Genomic DNA, 16,618 nt, shown 5'->3' with positions numbered 1-16,618 from the left:
TGGTACTGTAAGTATTCACAGCCTTGACTCAATACATGTTCGAATCACCTTTCGCAGTGATTACAGCTGTGTCTCTCTCTCTCTAAGAGCTTTGCACACCTGGATTGTACAATGTTTGCATATTATTCTTTAATTTATCCAAGCTCTGTCAAGTTGGTTGTTGATCATTGCTAAACAGTCATTTTCAGGTCTTTCGATAGATTTTCAAGCAAATTTAAGTAAAAAACTGTAACTAGGTCACTCAGGATAATTCAATGTTGTCTTTGTAAGCTTTGTAAGCTTTCTGTTTTAGTTTATTATCCTGCTAAAAGATGAATTTTCTTCCCAGTGTCGGTTGGAAAGCAGACTGAACCAGGTTTTCTTCTAGGATATTTACTTTTTTTCAACAAAAAACCCAACCTAGTCTTTGCCAATGACAAGCATACCCATAACATGATAAAGCCACCACCATGCTTCAAAATATGAAGAGTGGTACTCAGTGATGTGTTCGCCCCAAACATAACGCTTTGTATTCAGTACATAAAATGTTCCGTTAGTGCCTTACTGCAAACAGGATGCAAGTTTTGGAATAGTTTTATTCTGTACAAACTTACTTCTTTTCACTGTCATTTAGGTTAGTTTTGTTGAGTAACTATGATGTTGTTGATCCATGTTCAGTTTTTCACAGCCATCACAGCCATTAAAGGGATACTTCAGGATTTTGGCAATGAGGCCCTTTGTGTACTTCCCAAGAGTCAGATGAACTTGTGGATACCAATTTTATGTCTCTGTGGTAGTTTCGCGAGTCAATTCTAACTAACATTAGCACAATGACTGGAAGTCTATGGGTATCCAAAGTGTACAAATAGACTTCCAGTCGTTGCACTAATGCTAGTTAGCAACTGAGCTAACTAGCGCTAGTTAGCAATTGAGCTAACTAGCGCTAGTTAGCAATTGAGCTAACTAGCGCTAGTTAGCAACTGAGCTAACTAGCGCTAGTTAGCAACTTCCTTCAAACTGCAAGCAAAGACATAAAAATGGTATCCACAAATTCTTCTGACTCTGGGTCAGTAGATCAAGGGCCCCATTGCCAAAATTCCAATGTATCCCTTTAAACTCTAACCGTTTTAAAATCCCCATTGGCCTCATGGTGTAATCCCTGAGCGGTTTCCTTCCTTTCCGGTAAATGAGTTAGACAAGGCGCCTGTATTTTTGTAGTGACTGGATGTATTGATACACCATCCAAAGTATAATTAATAACTTCACCATGCTCAAAGGTATATTTAATGACTGCTTTTTGTGTTTTTACCCATCTACCAATAGGTTCCCTTCTTTGTGAGGCATTGGAAAACCTCCCTGGTCTTTGTGGTTGAATCTGTGTTTGAAATTCACTGCTTGACTGAGGGACCTTACAGATAATTGTATGTGTGGGTACATAGATTAGGTAGTCATTCAAAAATCATGTTAAACACTACTTATTATGTGACTTGTTAAGCCAATGTTGAATACTTTCTGAAGGCAGTATACAGCATATAGTATATACACTGAAAAATATAAATGTAAAATAGAACATTGTTATTGTTCATATAAGGAAGTCAATCAATTTAAATAAATCAATTAGGCCCTAATCTATGGATTTCACGTGAATGGGAATACAGATATGCGTCTGCTGGTCACATATACCTTAAAATGAATGTAGGGATGTGAATCGGAAAACCAGTCAGTATCTGGTGTGACCACTTTTTGCCTCATGCAAATGAAATATAGTTGATTGTGGCCTGTGTTGTCCCACTCCTCTTCAATGTCTGTGAGAAGTTGCTGGATATTGGCGGGAACTGGAACACGCTGTCATACACATTGATCCAAAACATCCAAAACTGGCTGAATGGGTGACATGTCTGGTGAATATGCAGGCCATGGAAGAACTGGGACATTTTCCAGGAATTGTGTACAGATCCTTGTGACATGGGTCCGTGCATTATTATTTTGAAACATGAGGTGATGGCAGCGGACGAATGGGCCTCAGGATCTCGTTAAGGTGTCTCTGTGCATTCAAATTTAAATTGATAAAATACAATTGTGTTCATTGTCCATAGCTTATTCCTGCCCGTACCATAACCCCACCGCCACCATGGGACACTCTGTTCACAACGTTGACATGAGTAAACCACTCACCCACACAAGAGCCATACACAAAGTCTGCAGATGTGAAGCCATTTGGACGTACTGCGAAATTCTTTAAAACAACGTTGGAGGCGGTGTATGGCAGAGACATGAACATTCAATACTCTGGCGACAGCTTTGGTCGACCTTCCTGCAGTCAGCATGCCAATTTCACACTCCCTCAAAACTTGAGACTGTGGCATTGTGTTGTCTGCCAAAACTGCACATTTTGGAGTGGCCATTTATTGTCCCCAGCACCAGGTGCACCTATGTAATGATCATGATTGATAATCAGCTTCTTGATATGCTACACCTGTCAGGTGGATGGATTATCTTGACAAAGAGAAATGCTTACTAACAGGTTAAAAAAAATGGGATCTTTGATTTCAGCCCATGAAACATGGGACCAACATTTTACATGTTGCATGAACATTTTTGTTCAGTATATTTATGAATCACGCAAAACACTTGGTATTGGCCAATATTCATCTGTCATACTTGAAAATAGTGTCTCATCATAACAAATTGTTATGTGGGTTTGACACATTAAATGAATTACCGCATCTCATTGCAGCAACACATAATTATGTAGCATGAACACTTCTGGGAGTAAAATTCAATTTCTATGTAGATTAACTCAATAGAGTCAATATAATTTAGTTGTACAAAATAAAACGAACAGCGCTGATGAGTCATTGTTTTCATAGAATTTCTCAAAGCGAAGCACTTTGAGGTCTTATTTACATCCGCCCCAGACACGGACACTATAATGTCACTGAGGTCTTATTTACATCCGCCCCAGACACGGACACTATAAAGTCACTGAGGTCTTATTTACATCCGCCCCAGGCACGGACACTATAAAGTCACTGAGGTCTTATTTACCCTGTCCTTTTCTGGCAGGGCTGAAATGCAGTGGAAATGTTTTTGGGGGATTTAGTTCATTTCAAATCAAATCAAATCAAATTTTATTTGTCACATACACATGGTTAGCAGATGTTAATGCGAGTGTAGCGAAATGCTTGTGCTTCTAGTTCCGACAATGCAGTAATAACGAACAAGTAATCTAACTAACAATTCCAATTCCAATTCTTATACACAGTGTAAGGGGATAAAGAATATGTACATAAGGATATATGAATGAGTGATGGTACAGAGCAGCATAGGCAAGATACAGTAGATGATATCGAGTACAGTATAACATATGAGATGAGTATGTAAACAAAGTGGCATAGTTAAAGTGGCTAGTGATACATGTATTACATAAGGATGCAGTCGATGATATAGAGTACAGTATATACGTATGCATATGAGATGAATAATGTAGGGTAAGTAACATTATATGTTACTTACATGGCAAAGAGGGACTTTGCAATTAATTGCAATTCATCTGATCACTCTTCATAACATTCTGGAGTATATGCAAATTGCCATCACACAAACTGAGGCAGCAGACTTTGTGAAAATGTATATTTGTGTCATTCTCAAAACTTTTGGCCACAACTGTACATCTGCCCCGAGCATGGATGCTATAGAGTCACTTTGAGGTCTTATTTACATCCTCCCTGAGCATGGACGCTATAGAGTCACTTTGAGGTCTTATTTACATCCTCCATGGGCATGGACGCTATAGAGTCACTTTGAGGTCTTATTTACATCCTCCATGGGCACGGACACTATAAGGTCACTGAGGTCTTATTTACATCCTCCATGGGCACGGACACTATAAGGTCACTGAGGTCTTATTGACATCCTCCATGGGCACGGACACTATAAGGTCACTGAGGTCTTATTGACATCCTCCGTGGGCACGGACACTATAAGGTCACTGAGGTCTTATTTACATCCTCCGTGGGCACGGACACTATAAGGTCACTGAGGTCTTATTTACATCCTCCGTGGGCACGGACACTATAAGGTCACTGAGGTCTTATTTACATCCTCTGTGGGCACGGACACTATAAGGTCACGGAGGTCTTATTTACATCCTCCGTGGGCATGGATGCTATAAGGTCACTGAGGTCTTATTTACATCCTCCGTGGGCACGGACACTATAAGGTCACTGAGGTCTTATTTACATCCTCCGTGGGCACGGACACTATAAGGTCACTGAGGTCTTATTTACATCCTCCGTGGGCACGGACACTATAAGGTCACTGAGGTCTTATTTACATCCGCCCCAGGCATGGATGCTATAAGGTCACTTAATATCACTGTGTGGACTGAAACCATATGCTAACGTCTGAACTGTATAACAACACTGCATTTACTTACAGCACTTCAATCAATGGTCTGGAACAAAAATAACATCATGTGACACATGAACCAAAGAGATGTCTACTTCAGAAGAATTCATAAGAAATACACATCTCATCCTCTTTCTTATTAATTGTCTACTGTATAAGACAATGTTCTGCGTGTCATTGCTGTCTAGAATCACTTAGCGAACCAGAGAAGACCTTTAAAATAAGAAATTGTAATTAACTTGCTAGATAAAGGTAAAATAAATATTTTATATATATATATATATATATATATATATATATATATATATATATATACAGTTGATATATATGTACAGTTGAAGTCGGAAGTTTACCAACACTTAGTTTGGAGACATTAAAACATTTAGTTTTTCAACCACTTCTTAAATTTCTTGTTAACAACTATAGTTTTGGCTAGTCGGTTAGGACATGTACTTTGTGCATGACAAGTAATTTTTCCAACAATTGTTTACACACTTATAATTCACTGTATCACAATTCCAGTGGGTCAGAAGTTTACATACACTAAGTTGACTGTGCCTTTAAACAGCTTGGAAAATTACAGAAAATGATGTCATGGCTTTAGAATCTTCTGATAGGCTAATTGACATCATTTTGAGTCAATTGGAGGTGTACCTGTGGATGTATTGCAAGGCCAACCTTCAAACTCAATGCCTCTTTGCTTGATGTCATGGGAAAATCAAAAGAAATCAGCCAAGACCTCAGAAAAAAATGGTGGACCTCCACAAGTCTAGTTCATCCTTCGGATCAATTTCCAAAGGCCTGAAGGTACCATGTTCATCTATACAAACAATACTACGCAAGTATAAACACCATGTGACCACACAGCCGACATACCGTTCAGGAAGGAGACGCGTTCCTACAGATGAACAGACTTTGGTGTAAAAAGTGCGAATCAATCCCAGAACAACAGTAAAGGACCTTGTGACGATGCTGGAGGAAACAGGTACAAAAGTATCTACAGTAAAACGAGTCCTATATTGACATAACCTGAAAGGCCACTCAGCAAGGAAGAAGCCACTGCTCAAAAACCGCCATAAAAAAAGCCAGACTATGGTTTGCAACTGCACATGGGGACAAAGATCGTACTTTTTGGAGAAATGTTCTCTGATCTGATGAAACAAAAACAGAAATGTTTGGCCATAATGACCATCGTTATGTTTGGAGGAAAAAGGGAGATGCTTGCAAGCCGAAGAACACCATCCCAACTGTGAAGCACGGGGTGGCAGCATCATGTTGTGGGGGTGCTTTGCTGCAACAGGAACTGTTGCATTTCACAAAATAGATGGCATCATGTGGAAAGAAAATAATGTGGATATATAGAAGCAACATCTCAAGACATCAGTCAGGAAGTTAAAGCTTGGTCGCAAGTGGGTCTTCCAAATGGACAATGACCCCAGGCATACTTCCAAAGTTGTGGCAAAATGGCTTAAGGACAACAAAGTCAATGTATTGGAGTGGCCACCACAAAGCCCTGACCTCATTCTTATAGAACATTTGTAGGCAGAACTGAAAAAGCGTGTGCGAGCAAGGAGGCCTTACAACCCTGACTCAGTTACACCAGCTCTGTCAGGAGAAGGGCCAAAGTTTGCCCAACTTATTGTGGGAAGCTTGTGGATGGCTCCCCGAAAGGTTTCCCCAAGTTTAACAATTTAAAAGGCAATGCAACCAAATACTAATTGAGTGTATGGAAACTTCTGACCCACTGGAATTGTGGTACAGTGAATTATAAGTGAATTAACAATTGTTGGAAAAGTTACTTGTGTCATGCACAAAGCAGATGTCCTAACCAACTCGCCAAAACTATAGTTTGTTAACAAGACATTTGTGGAGTGGTTTAAAGATGAGTTTGAAGGACTCCAATCTAAGTGTATAAAAACTTCTGACTTCAACTGTATATATATATATATATATAGTTTTTTTTTAAAGAGCCATGGGTTATTTGTTATTGTCATGGAGCAGAGCTACTGGAGTCCATCCTGGGGGGATATATATAATGGTAATGTGGGACTGGGACGTTCTGTGGAATTACAGGAGTGGAAAATCTACAGTCACAAGGGGACCTGGCTAGCTAGCAGCCCCAGAGGTATGTTGGCATTTATAGTCATGAGTCTTGACCTGGAGAGCGGTCAATAGCTGGCACAGCCATAAAGTCAGAAAATCTGACTTTAAACCTAATTCTTACCTTCATCACTCTGATAACCCCTGATGCCTAACCTTAATTTAAGACCAAAAAACACATTTTAATTTTCTTTTCAAGATTTAGCCAACAGCTGGCCCATCTAGTGGAAAAGGCTCAGTTCTGCCTTCAGGGCAAGTCTCATGACAATAAAAGTCCACCTGCACTCCAGAGAGGAACACTGAGACCTAAGTAACTCTAAGGCTCCCCTACCATGGAAAACTCCTCAGCCATACCAATTCAGAGTTCTTGTCTACAGCCAGTAGACCTCCCAGGATGTCACCACACATACACAGTCAAAATTACTAGTTACTACTAATTATTAGATACTAATAATTAACAATTAACAATTATCATCACTCTATCATTACCACCCTACTGAATGAAGTAATCATTTAATTTAGGGATCGGAAAAAACATTGACTACTAGTAATCTGCATTAGCATTGACCACTACGCTACAGATGACGTGGATGCTACGCTACAGGACTGTTTTGCTAGCACAGACTGGAATATGTTCTGTGATTCTTCCAATGGCATTGAGGAGTACACCACATCAGTCACTGGCACACAGATGCGTAAACATCTCTACCTCTATTTGGCAAATCTGACCATGATTATATCCTCCTGATTCCTGCTTACAAGCAAAAACTAAAGCAGGAAGCATCAGTGACTCGGTCAATAACAAAGTGGTCAGAGGAGACAGACGCTAAGCTACAGAACTGTTTTGCTAGCACGGACTGGAATATGTTCCAGGATTCTTCCGGTGGCATTGAGGAGTACACCACATCAGTCACTGGCTTTATCAATAAATGCATCAAGGACGTTGTCCCGACAGTGATTGTACGTACATACCCCAACCAGAAGCCATGGATTACAGGCAACCTCCGCACTGAGCTAAAGGCTAGAGCTGCCGCTTTCAGGGAGCGGGACTCTAACCCAGAAGCTATTAAGAAATCCTGCTATGCCCTCTGACGAACCATACTACACCGGCTCCGATGCTCGTCAGATGTGGCAGGGCTTGCAAACTATTACAGACCAGAAAGGGAAGCACAGCCGCGAGCTGCCCAGTGACACGAGCCTACCAGACGAGCTAAACTACTTCTATGCTCGCTTCGAGGAAAGTAAAAACATGTCTGAGAGCATCAGCTGTTCCGGACGACAGCCGTAGCCGATGTGAGTCAGGTCAACATTCACAAGGCCGCAGGGCCAGATGGATTACTAGGACGTGTACTCCGAGCATGCGCTGACCAACTGGCAAGTGTCTTCACTGACATTTTCAACCTCTCCCTGTCTAAGTCTGTAATACCAACATGTTTCAAGCCGACCACCATAGTCCCTGTGCCCAAGAACACTATTTATTTTTTATTTGATTTTACCTTTATTTAACCAGGTAGGCTAGCAACTGCGACCTGGCCAAAATAAAGCGTAGGAATTCGACACATAAAACAACACAGAGTTACACATGAAATAAACAAAACATACAGTCAATAATACAGTAGAATAAAAGAAAACAAAAAGTCTATATACAGTGAGTGCAAATGAGGTAAGTTAAGGAAATAAATAGGCCATGGTGGCAAAGTAATTACAATATAGCAATTAAACACTGGAATGGTAGATCGGCAGAAGATGAATGAGCAGGTAGAGATACTGGGCTGCAAAGGAGCAAAATAAATAAATAAATAAATACCAGTATGGGGATGAGGTAGGTAGATGGGCTGTTTACAGATAGGCTAAGTACAGGTGCAGTGATCTGTAAACTGCTCTGACAGCTGGTGCTTAAAGCTAGTGAGGGAGATGTGAGTCTCCAGCTTCAGAGATTTTTGCAATTCGTTCCAGTCATGGGCAGCAGAGAACTGGAAGGAAAGATGACCAAAGGTGGAATTGGCTTTGGGGATGACCAGTGAGATATACCTGCTGGAGCGCGTGCTACGAGTGGGTGCTGCTATGGTGAGCTGAGATAAGGCGGGGCTTTACCTAGCAGAGACTTGTAGATAACCTGTAGCCAGTGGGTTTGACGACGAGTATGAAGCGAGGGCCAACCAACGAGAGCGTACAGGTCGCAATGGTGGGTAGTGTATGGGGCTTTGGTGACAAAATGGATGGCACTGTGATAGACTGCATCCAGTTTGTTGAGTAGAGTGTTGGAGGCTATTTTATAGATGACATCACCGAAGTTGAGGATCGGTAGGATGGTCAGTTTTACGAGGGTATGTTTGGCAGCATGAGTGAAGGACGCTTGTTGCGATATAGGAAGCTGTTTCAAGATTTAACCTCTTGGTGTTAGGGGGCAGTATTTTCATTTTTGGAGAAAAAAAACGTTCCCGTTTTAAACTGGTTATTTTGTCAGGGAAAGATGCTATAATATGCATATAATTGACAGCTTTGGATAGAAAACACTCTAACGTTTCCAAAACTGTAAAGATATTGTCTGTGAGTATAACAGAACTGATGTTGCAGGCGAAAGCCTGAGAAAAATCCAATCTGGAAGTGCCCCAGGTTTTGAAAGCGCTGCGTTCCAATGACTCCCTATATGGCTGTGAATGTACCATCAACGAGCTTACGCTTTCTACGTGTTCCCCAAGGTGTCACAGCATTGTGACATAGTTTTACGCATTTCGGTTGAAGAATAACCGTATGGGGGCACATTGCGTAAGTGGTCACATGGTGGCTCCGAGAGAGATTCTCGTGTAAAGTGCAGAGGTAGCCATTACTCCAATCGGTCGCAGAGAAAAAAGGAATTGTCCCGACGGATATATTATCGAATAGATATTAGAAAAACACCTTGAGGATGGATTCTAAACAACGTTTGCCATATTTATATCGATATTATGGAGCTAATTTGGAATATTTTTCGGCATTGTGGTGACCGCAATTTCCGGGCGATTTCTCAGCCAAACGTGAAGAACAAACGGAGCTATTTCACCTACAAAAATAATATTTTGGGAAAAAATGAACTTTGGCTGTCTACCTGGGAGTCTCGTGAGTGAAAACATCCGAAGTTCATCAAAGGTAAACGATTTAATTTGATTTCTTTTCTGATTTCCGTGACAAGTTTGCCTGCTGCTAGCAAGGCATAATGCTATGCTAGGCTATGATAAACTTACACAAATGCTTGTCTAGCGTTGGCTGTAAAGCATATTTTGAAAATCTGAGATGACAGGGTGATTAACAAAAGGCTAAGCTGTGTTCCAATATATTTCACTTGTGATTTTCATGAATAGGAAGATTTTCTAGGAAGATTTATGTCCGTTGCGTTATGCTAATTAGTGTCAGATGATGATAACGGTCCCGTTCACGGGCTGGGCGTCACTACAGGTTCATTTTGGATTGGAGATGCTTAATGTGAGTCTGGAAGGAGAGTTTACAGTCTAACCAGACACCCAGGTATTTGTAGACACCCAGGTACGTGTAGTCCACATATTCTAAGTCAGAGTCGTCCAGAGTAGTGATGCTGGACAGGCGAGCAGGTGCAGGCAGCGATCGATTGAAAAGCATGCATTTAGTTTTACTTGCGTTTAAGAGCAGTTGGAGGCCACGGAAGGAGAGTTATATGGCATTGAAGCTCGTCTGGAGGTTAGTTAACAGTGTCCAAGGAGGGGACAGAAGTATACAGAATGGTGTCGTCTGCGTAGAGGTGGATCAGAGAATCACCAGCAGCAAGAGCAACATCATTGATGTATACAGAAAAGAGTTGGCCCGAGAATTTAACCCTGTGGCACACCCATAGAGACTGTCAGAGGTCCAGACAACAGGCCCTCCGATTTGACACACTGGTAAACCAGGCGAGGCAATCATTTGAGAAACCAAGGCTGTCGAGTCTGCCAATAAGAATGTTGTGATTGACAGAGTCGAAAGCCTTGGCCAGGTCGATGAATACTGCTGCACAGTAATGTCTCTTATCGATGGCGGTTATGATGTCGTTTAGAACCTTGAGCGTGGCTGAGGTGCACCCATGACCAGCTCTGAAACCAGATTGCATAGCGGAGAAGTTATGGTGGGATTCGAAATGGTCAGTAATCTGTTTGTTAACTTGGCTATCGAATAATTTAGAAAGACAGGGTAGGATGGATATATGTCTGTAGCAGTTTGGGTCTAGAGTGTCTCCCCCTTTGAAGAGGGGGATGACCGCGGCAGCTTTCCAATATTTGGGAATCTCAGACGATACGAAAGAGAGGTTGAACAGGCTAGTAATAGGGGTTGCAACAATTTCGGCAGATAATTTTAGAAAGAGAGGGTCCAGATTGTCTAGCCCGGCCTAAATTATTATCGACTGGTAGCACTCACGTCTGTAGCGATGAAGTGCTTTGAAAAGCTGGTCATGGCTCACATCAACACCATTATCCCATAAACCCTAGATCCACTCCAATATCCAGAACACCCCAACAGATACACAGATGATGCAATCTCTATTGCATTCCACACTGCCCTTTCACACCTGGACAAAAGGTACACCAATGTGAGAATGCTATTCATTGAATACAGCTCAGCGCCCTCGAAGCACTTCACTAAGCTAAGGACCCTGGGACTGAACACCTCCCTCTGCAACTGGATCCTGAACTTTCTGATGGGCCGCTCCCAGGTGGTAAGGGTAGGTAACAACACTGATCCTCAACACGGGGGCCCCTCAGGGGTGTGTGCTCAGTCCCCTCCTGTACTCCCTGTTCACTCATGATTGCATGGCCAGGCATGACTCCAACACCATCATTAAGTTTACACACCCCCATTCTCATCGACGGGATTGTAGTGGATCAGGTTGAGAGCTTCAAGTTCCTTGGTGTCCACATCACCAACAAACTAACATGGTCCAAGCACACCAAGACAGTCATGAAGAGGGCACGACAAAACCTATTCCTCCTCAGGAGACTGAAAAGATTTGGCATGGGTCCTCAGATCCTCAAAAGGTTCTACAGCTGCACCATCGAGAGCATCCTGATGGGTTACATCACTGCCTGGTATGGCAACTGCTCGGCCTCCGACCGCAAGGCACTACAGAGGGTAGTGCGTACAGCCCAGTACGTCACTGGGGCCAAGCTTCCTGCATCCCAGGATCTCCACACCAGGCGGTGTCAGTTTTATTGGTATATAACTGTTATGAAAGTTGTATTGTCAATTTTGTTTTGTATTTAAAATGCCACTTTAAACGTGTACACTGCAACAAAATTTCCTCATGGGGACAATAAATTCAGTAAGTAAGAAGGCCCTAAAAATTGTCAAAGACTCCAGCCACCCTAGTCATAAACTGTACTATTTGCTACCGCTTGGCAAGCTGTACCGGAATGCCAAGCCTTGTTCCAAGAGGCGTCTAAACAGCTTCTACCCTCAAGCCATAAGACTCCTGAACATCTAATCGAATGACTATTTGCATGCCCCCCTTCCTTTACGCTGCTGCTTCTCTCTGTTTATTATCTATGCATAGTCAGTTTAATAACTCTACCTACATGTACATATTACCTCGACTAACCGGTGCCCCCGCACATGGACTCTGTACCGGTACCCCTTGTATATAGCCTCGCTATTGTTATTTTACTGCTGCCCTTTAAATATTTGTAACTTTTATTTATTTCTTTTTTTGTTGTATTTTTCTTAAAACTGCATAGTTGGTTAAGGGCTTGTAAGTAAGCATTTCACTGTAAAGTCTACACCTGTTGTATTCGGCGCATGTGACAAATACAATTTGATTTGATTTGATAATAGTTTGTAGGCCAAACCGTTCGGACGCTACAGATGCTTTTGTAAGAAAACCGATTTTCGGATGTCTCATGGTCTGAAACACTACTGTAGCTCGGTCACCTTCCATCGCAGATGTGGAAGGCCGCCATAGGCAGATGTGGTGTATTGATTTTCGGGATGTCTCTAGCTTAAATTGACACATTTTTATGGGCATTTTTTTTGTCGTGACTTAGATTGATGCATTGGTGTGTCAATAGACTCTTAAGGATTTTTGACCCTAATTTGCTCCATGGGCGCCATACTACTATGGCTGACCCTGTAAAACACCACATTTCACTGCACCTATCTGGTGTATGTGTGCACCTATCACAGTGTATCCACTGTGTGACAATACCAAAGTTATTTTTTAATGTTTATGTTTATATTTTTTATGCACCAGGGGTGCAACTGTCCCAACATCACAGTTCCAGTTTGTTCAAATACAATAAATATTGATTCTATGATGTGGCTTTGTGTTGTAATTACAAATCCTGTTGGCTTGCTGCCACAGTCTCGCCTTCATTCAAAAAGCAATTTTTGAGAACAGTTGGCTTTTGATTGCCATGAAATGGTAGAACTAAAATAGAGTGCAGACAGGACAAGGGGAACAATTTGTTAATGCGTTATTGTGCATTGAAAAATTGAAATTCCTCATTTGAAAAACATAGCTTGCTGGTAGAAAATGATATAGAGTGGAGCTTTGATGATTTCAAAGAATTTACAGTCCATTTGGAGAGTATTCAGACCCCTTGACCTTTCCACATTTTGTTACGTTAGCCTTATTCTAAAATCAATTTTTTTAAATGTCCTAATCAAACTACACACTACCCCATAATGAAAGAGCAAAAAAAAGTTTTTTAGAATGTTTGCAAATTAAAAAATATATATATATACAGTGGGGCAAAAAAGTATTTAGTCAGCCACCAATTGTGCAAGTTCTCCCACTTAAAAAGATGAGAGAGGCCTGTAATTTTCATCATAGGTACACTTCAACTATGACAGACAAAATGAGAAAAAAAATCACATTGAAGGATATTTAATGAATTTATTTGCAAATTATGGTGGAAAATAAGTATTTGGTCAATAACAAAAGTTTATCTCAATACTTTGTTATATACCCTTTTGTTGGCAATGACAGAGGTCAAATGTTTTCTGTAAATCTTCACAAGGTTTTCACACACTGTTGCTGGTATTTTGGCCCATTCCTCCATGCAGATCTCCTCTAGAGCAGTGATGTTTTGGGGCTGTTGCTGGGCAACACGGACTTTCAACTCCCCCCAAAGATTTTCTATGGGGTTGAGATCTGAAGACTGGCTAGGCCACTCCAGGACCTTGAAATGCTTCTTACGAAGCCACTCCTTCGTTGCCCGGGCGGTGTGTTTGGGATCATTGTCATGCTGAAAGACCCAGCCACGTTTCATCTTCAATGCCCTTGCTGATGGAAGGATATCAAAATATCAAAATATCAAAATATCACGGTACATGGCCCCATTCATTCTTTCCTTTACACGGATCAGTCGTCCTGGTCCCTTTGCAGAAAAACAGCCCCAAAGCATGATGTTTCCACCCCCATGCTTTACAGTAGGTATGGTGTTCTTTGGATGCAACTCAGCATTCTTTGTCCTCCAAACACGACGAGTTGAGTTTTTACCAAAAAGTTATATTTTGGTTTCATCTGACCATATGACATTCTCCCAATCTTCTTCTGGATCATCCAAATGCTCTCTGGCAAACTTCAGTCGGGCCTGGACATGTACTGGCTTAAGCAGGGGGACATGTCTGGCACTGCAGGATTTGAGTCCCTGGCAGCGTAGTGTGTTACTGATGGTAGGCTTTGTTACTTTGGTCCCAGCTCTCTGTAGGTCATTCACTAGGTCCCCCCGTGTAGTTCTGGGATTTTTGCTCACCGTTCTTGTGATCATTTTGACCCCACGGGGTGAGATCTTGCGTGGAGCCCCAGATCGAGGGAGATTATCAGTGGTCTTGTATGTCTTCCATTTCCTAATAATTGCTCCCACAGTTGATTTCTTCAAACCAAGCTGCTTACCTATCGCAGATTCAGTCTTCCCAGCCTGGTGCGGGTCTACAATTTTGTTTCTGGTGTCCTTTGACAGCTCTTTGGTCATGGCCATAGTGGAGTTTGAAGTGTAACTGTTTGAAGTTGTGTACATCAAATCAAATCAAATTTTATTTGTCACATACACATGGTTAGCAGATGTTAATGCGAGTGTAGCGAAATGCTTGTGCTTCTAGTTCCGACAATGCAGTAATAGCCGACAAGTAATCTAACTAACAATTCCAAAACTACTGTCTTATACACAGTGTAAGGGGATAAAGAATATGTACATAAGGATATATGAATGAGTGATGGTACAGAGCAGCATAGGCAAGATACAGTAGATGGTATCGAGTACAGTATATACATATGAGATGAGTATGTAAACAAAGTGGCATAGTTAAAGTGGCTTGTGATACATGTATTACATAAGGATGCAGTCGATGATATAGAGTACAGTATATACGTATGCATATGAGATGAATAATGTAGGGTAAGTAACATTATATAAGGTAGCATTGTTTAAAGTGGCTAGTGATATATTTACATCATTTCCCATCAATTCCCATTATTAAAGTGGCTGGAGTTGAGTCAGTGTCAGTGTCAGTGTGTTGGCAGCAGCCACTCAATGTTAGTGGTGGCTGTTTAACAGTCTGATGGCCTTGAGATAGAAGCTGTTTTTCAGTCTCTCGGTCCCAGCTTTGATGCACCTGTACTGACCTCGCCTTCTGGATGATAGCAGGGTGAACAGGCAGTGGCTCGGGTGGTTGATGTCCTTGATGATCTTTATGGCCTTCTTGTAACATCGGGTGGTGTAGGTGTCCTGGAGGGCAGGTAGTTTGCCCCCGGTGATGCATTGTGCAGACCTCACTACCCTCTGGAGAGCCTTACGGTTGTGGGCGGAGCAGTTGCCGTACCAGGCGGTGATACAGCCCGCCAGGATGCTCTGGATTGTGCATCTGTAGAAGTTTGTGAGTGCTTTTGGTGACAAGCGCTGCTGCGCCTTCTTCACGATGCTGTCTGTGTGAGTGGACCAATTCAGTTTGTCTGTGATGTGTATGCCGAGGAACTTAAAACTTGCTACCCTCTCCACTACTGTTCCATCGATGTGGATAGGGGGGTGTTCCCTCTGCTGTTTCCTGAAGTCCACAATCATCTCCTTAGTTTTGTTGACGTTGAGTGTGAGGTTATTTTCCTGACACCACACTCCGAGGGCCCTCACCTCCTCCCTGTAGGCCGTCTCGTCGTTGTTGGTAATCAAGCCTACCACTGTTGTGTCGTCCGCAAACTTGATGATTGAGTTGGAGGCGTGCGTGGCCACGCAGTCGTGGGTGAACAGGGAGTACAGGAGAGGGATCAGAACGCACCCTTGTGGGGCCCCAGTGTTGAGGATCAGCGGGGTGGAGATGTTGTTGCCTACCCTCACCACCTGGGGGCGGCCCGTCAGGAAGTCCAGTACCCAGTTGCACATGGCGGGGTCGAGACCCAGGGTCTCGAGCTTGATGACGAGTTTGGAAGGGTACTATGGTGTTGAATGTCGAGCTGTAGTCGATGAACAGCATTCTCACATAGGTATTCCTCTTGTCCAGATGGGTTAGGGCAGGGTGCAGTGTGGTTGAGATTGCATCGTCTGTGGACCTATTTGGGCGGTGAGCAAATTGGAGTGGGTCTAGGGTGTCAGGTAGGGTGGAGGTGATATGGTCCTTGACTAGTCTTTCAAAGCACTTCATGATGACGGAAGTGAGTGCTACGGGGCGGTAGTCATTTAGCTCAGTTACCTTAGCTTTCTTGGGAACAGGAACAATGGTGGCCCTCTTGAAGCATGTGGGAACAGCAGACTGGTATAGGGATTGATTGAATATGTCCGTAAACACACCGGCCAGCTGGTCTGCGCATGCTCTGAGGGCGCGGCTGGGGATGCCGTCTGGGCCTGCAGCCTTGCGAGGGTTAACACGTTTGAATGTCTTACTCACCTCGGCTGCAGTGAAGGAGAGTCCGCATGTTTTCGTTGCAGGCCGTGTCAGTGGCACTGTATTGTCCTCACAGCGGGCAAAACAGTTATTTAGTCTGCCTGGGAGCAAGACATCCTGGTCCGTGACTGGGCTGGATTTCTTCTTGTAGTCCGTGATTGACTGTAGACCCTGCCACATGCCTCTTGTGTCTGAGCCGTTGAATTGAGATTCTACTTTGTCTCTGTACTGACGCTTAGCTTGTTTGATAGCCTTGCGGAGGGAATAGCTGCAC

The 16,618-nt window shown here is 42.6% G+C and overlaps 1 protein-coding gene across 1 annotated transcript in view; it reads right to left on the bottom strand.

Moving 5' to 3' along the window:
* The window catches only part of LOC109871093 (glypican-6), a 164,075-nt gene that overhangs the window by 38,873 nt on the left and 108,584 nt on the right, over positions 1-16,618 (bottom strand). The gene's annotated exons all lie outside the window — the stretch shown is intronic.

This window comes from Oncorhynchus kisutch, linkage group LG26 (assembly GCF_002021735.2).
Source record: "Oncorhynchus kisutch isolate 150728-3 linkage group LG26, Okis_V2, whole genome shotgun sequence".
NCBI lineage: Eukaryota > Metazoa > Chordata > Actinopteri > Salmoniformes > Salmonidae > Oncorhynchus > Oncorhynchus kisutch.
The sequence above is the reverse complement of the archived record's forward strand: the minus strand, read 5'-3'. Positions and strand labels throughout refer to the sequence as shown.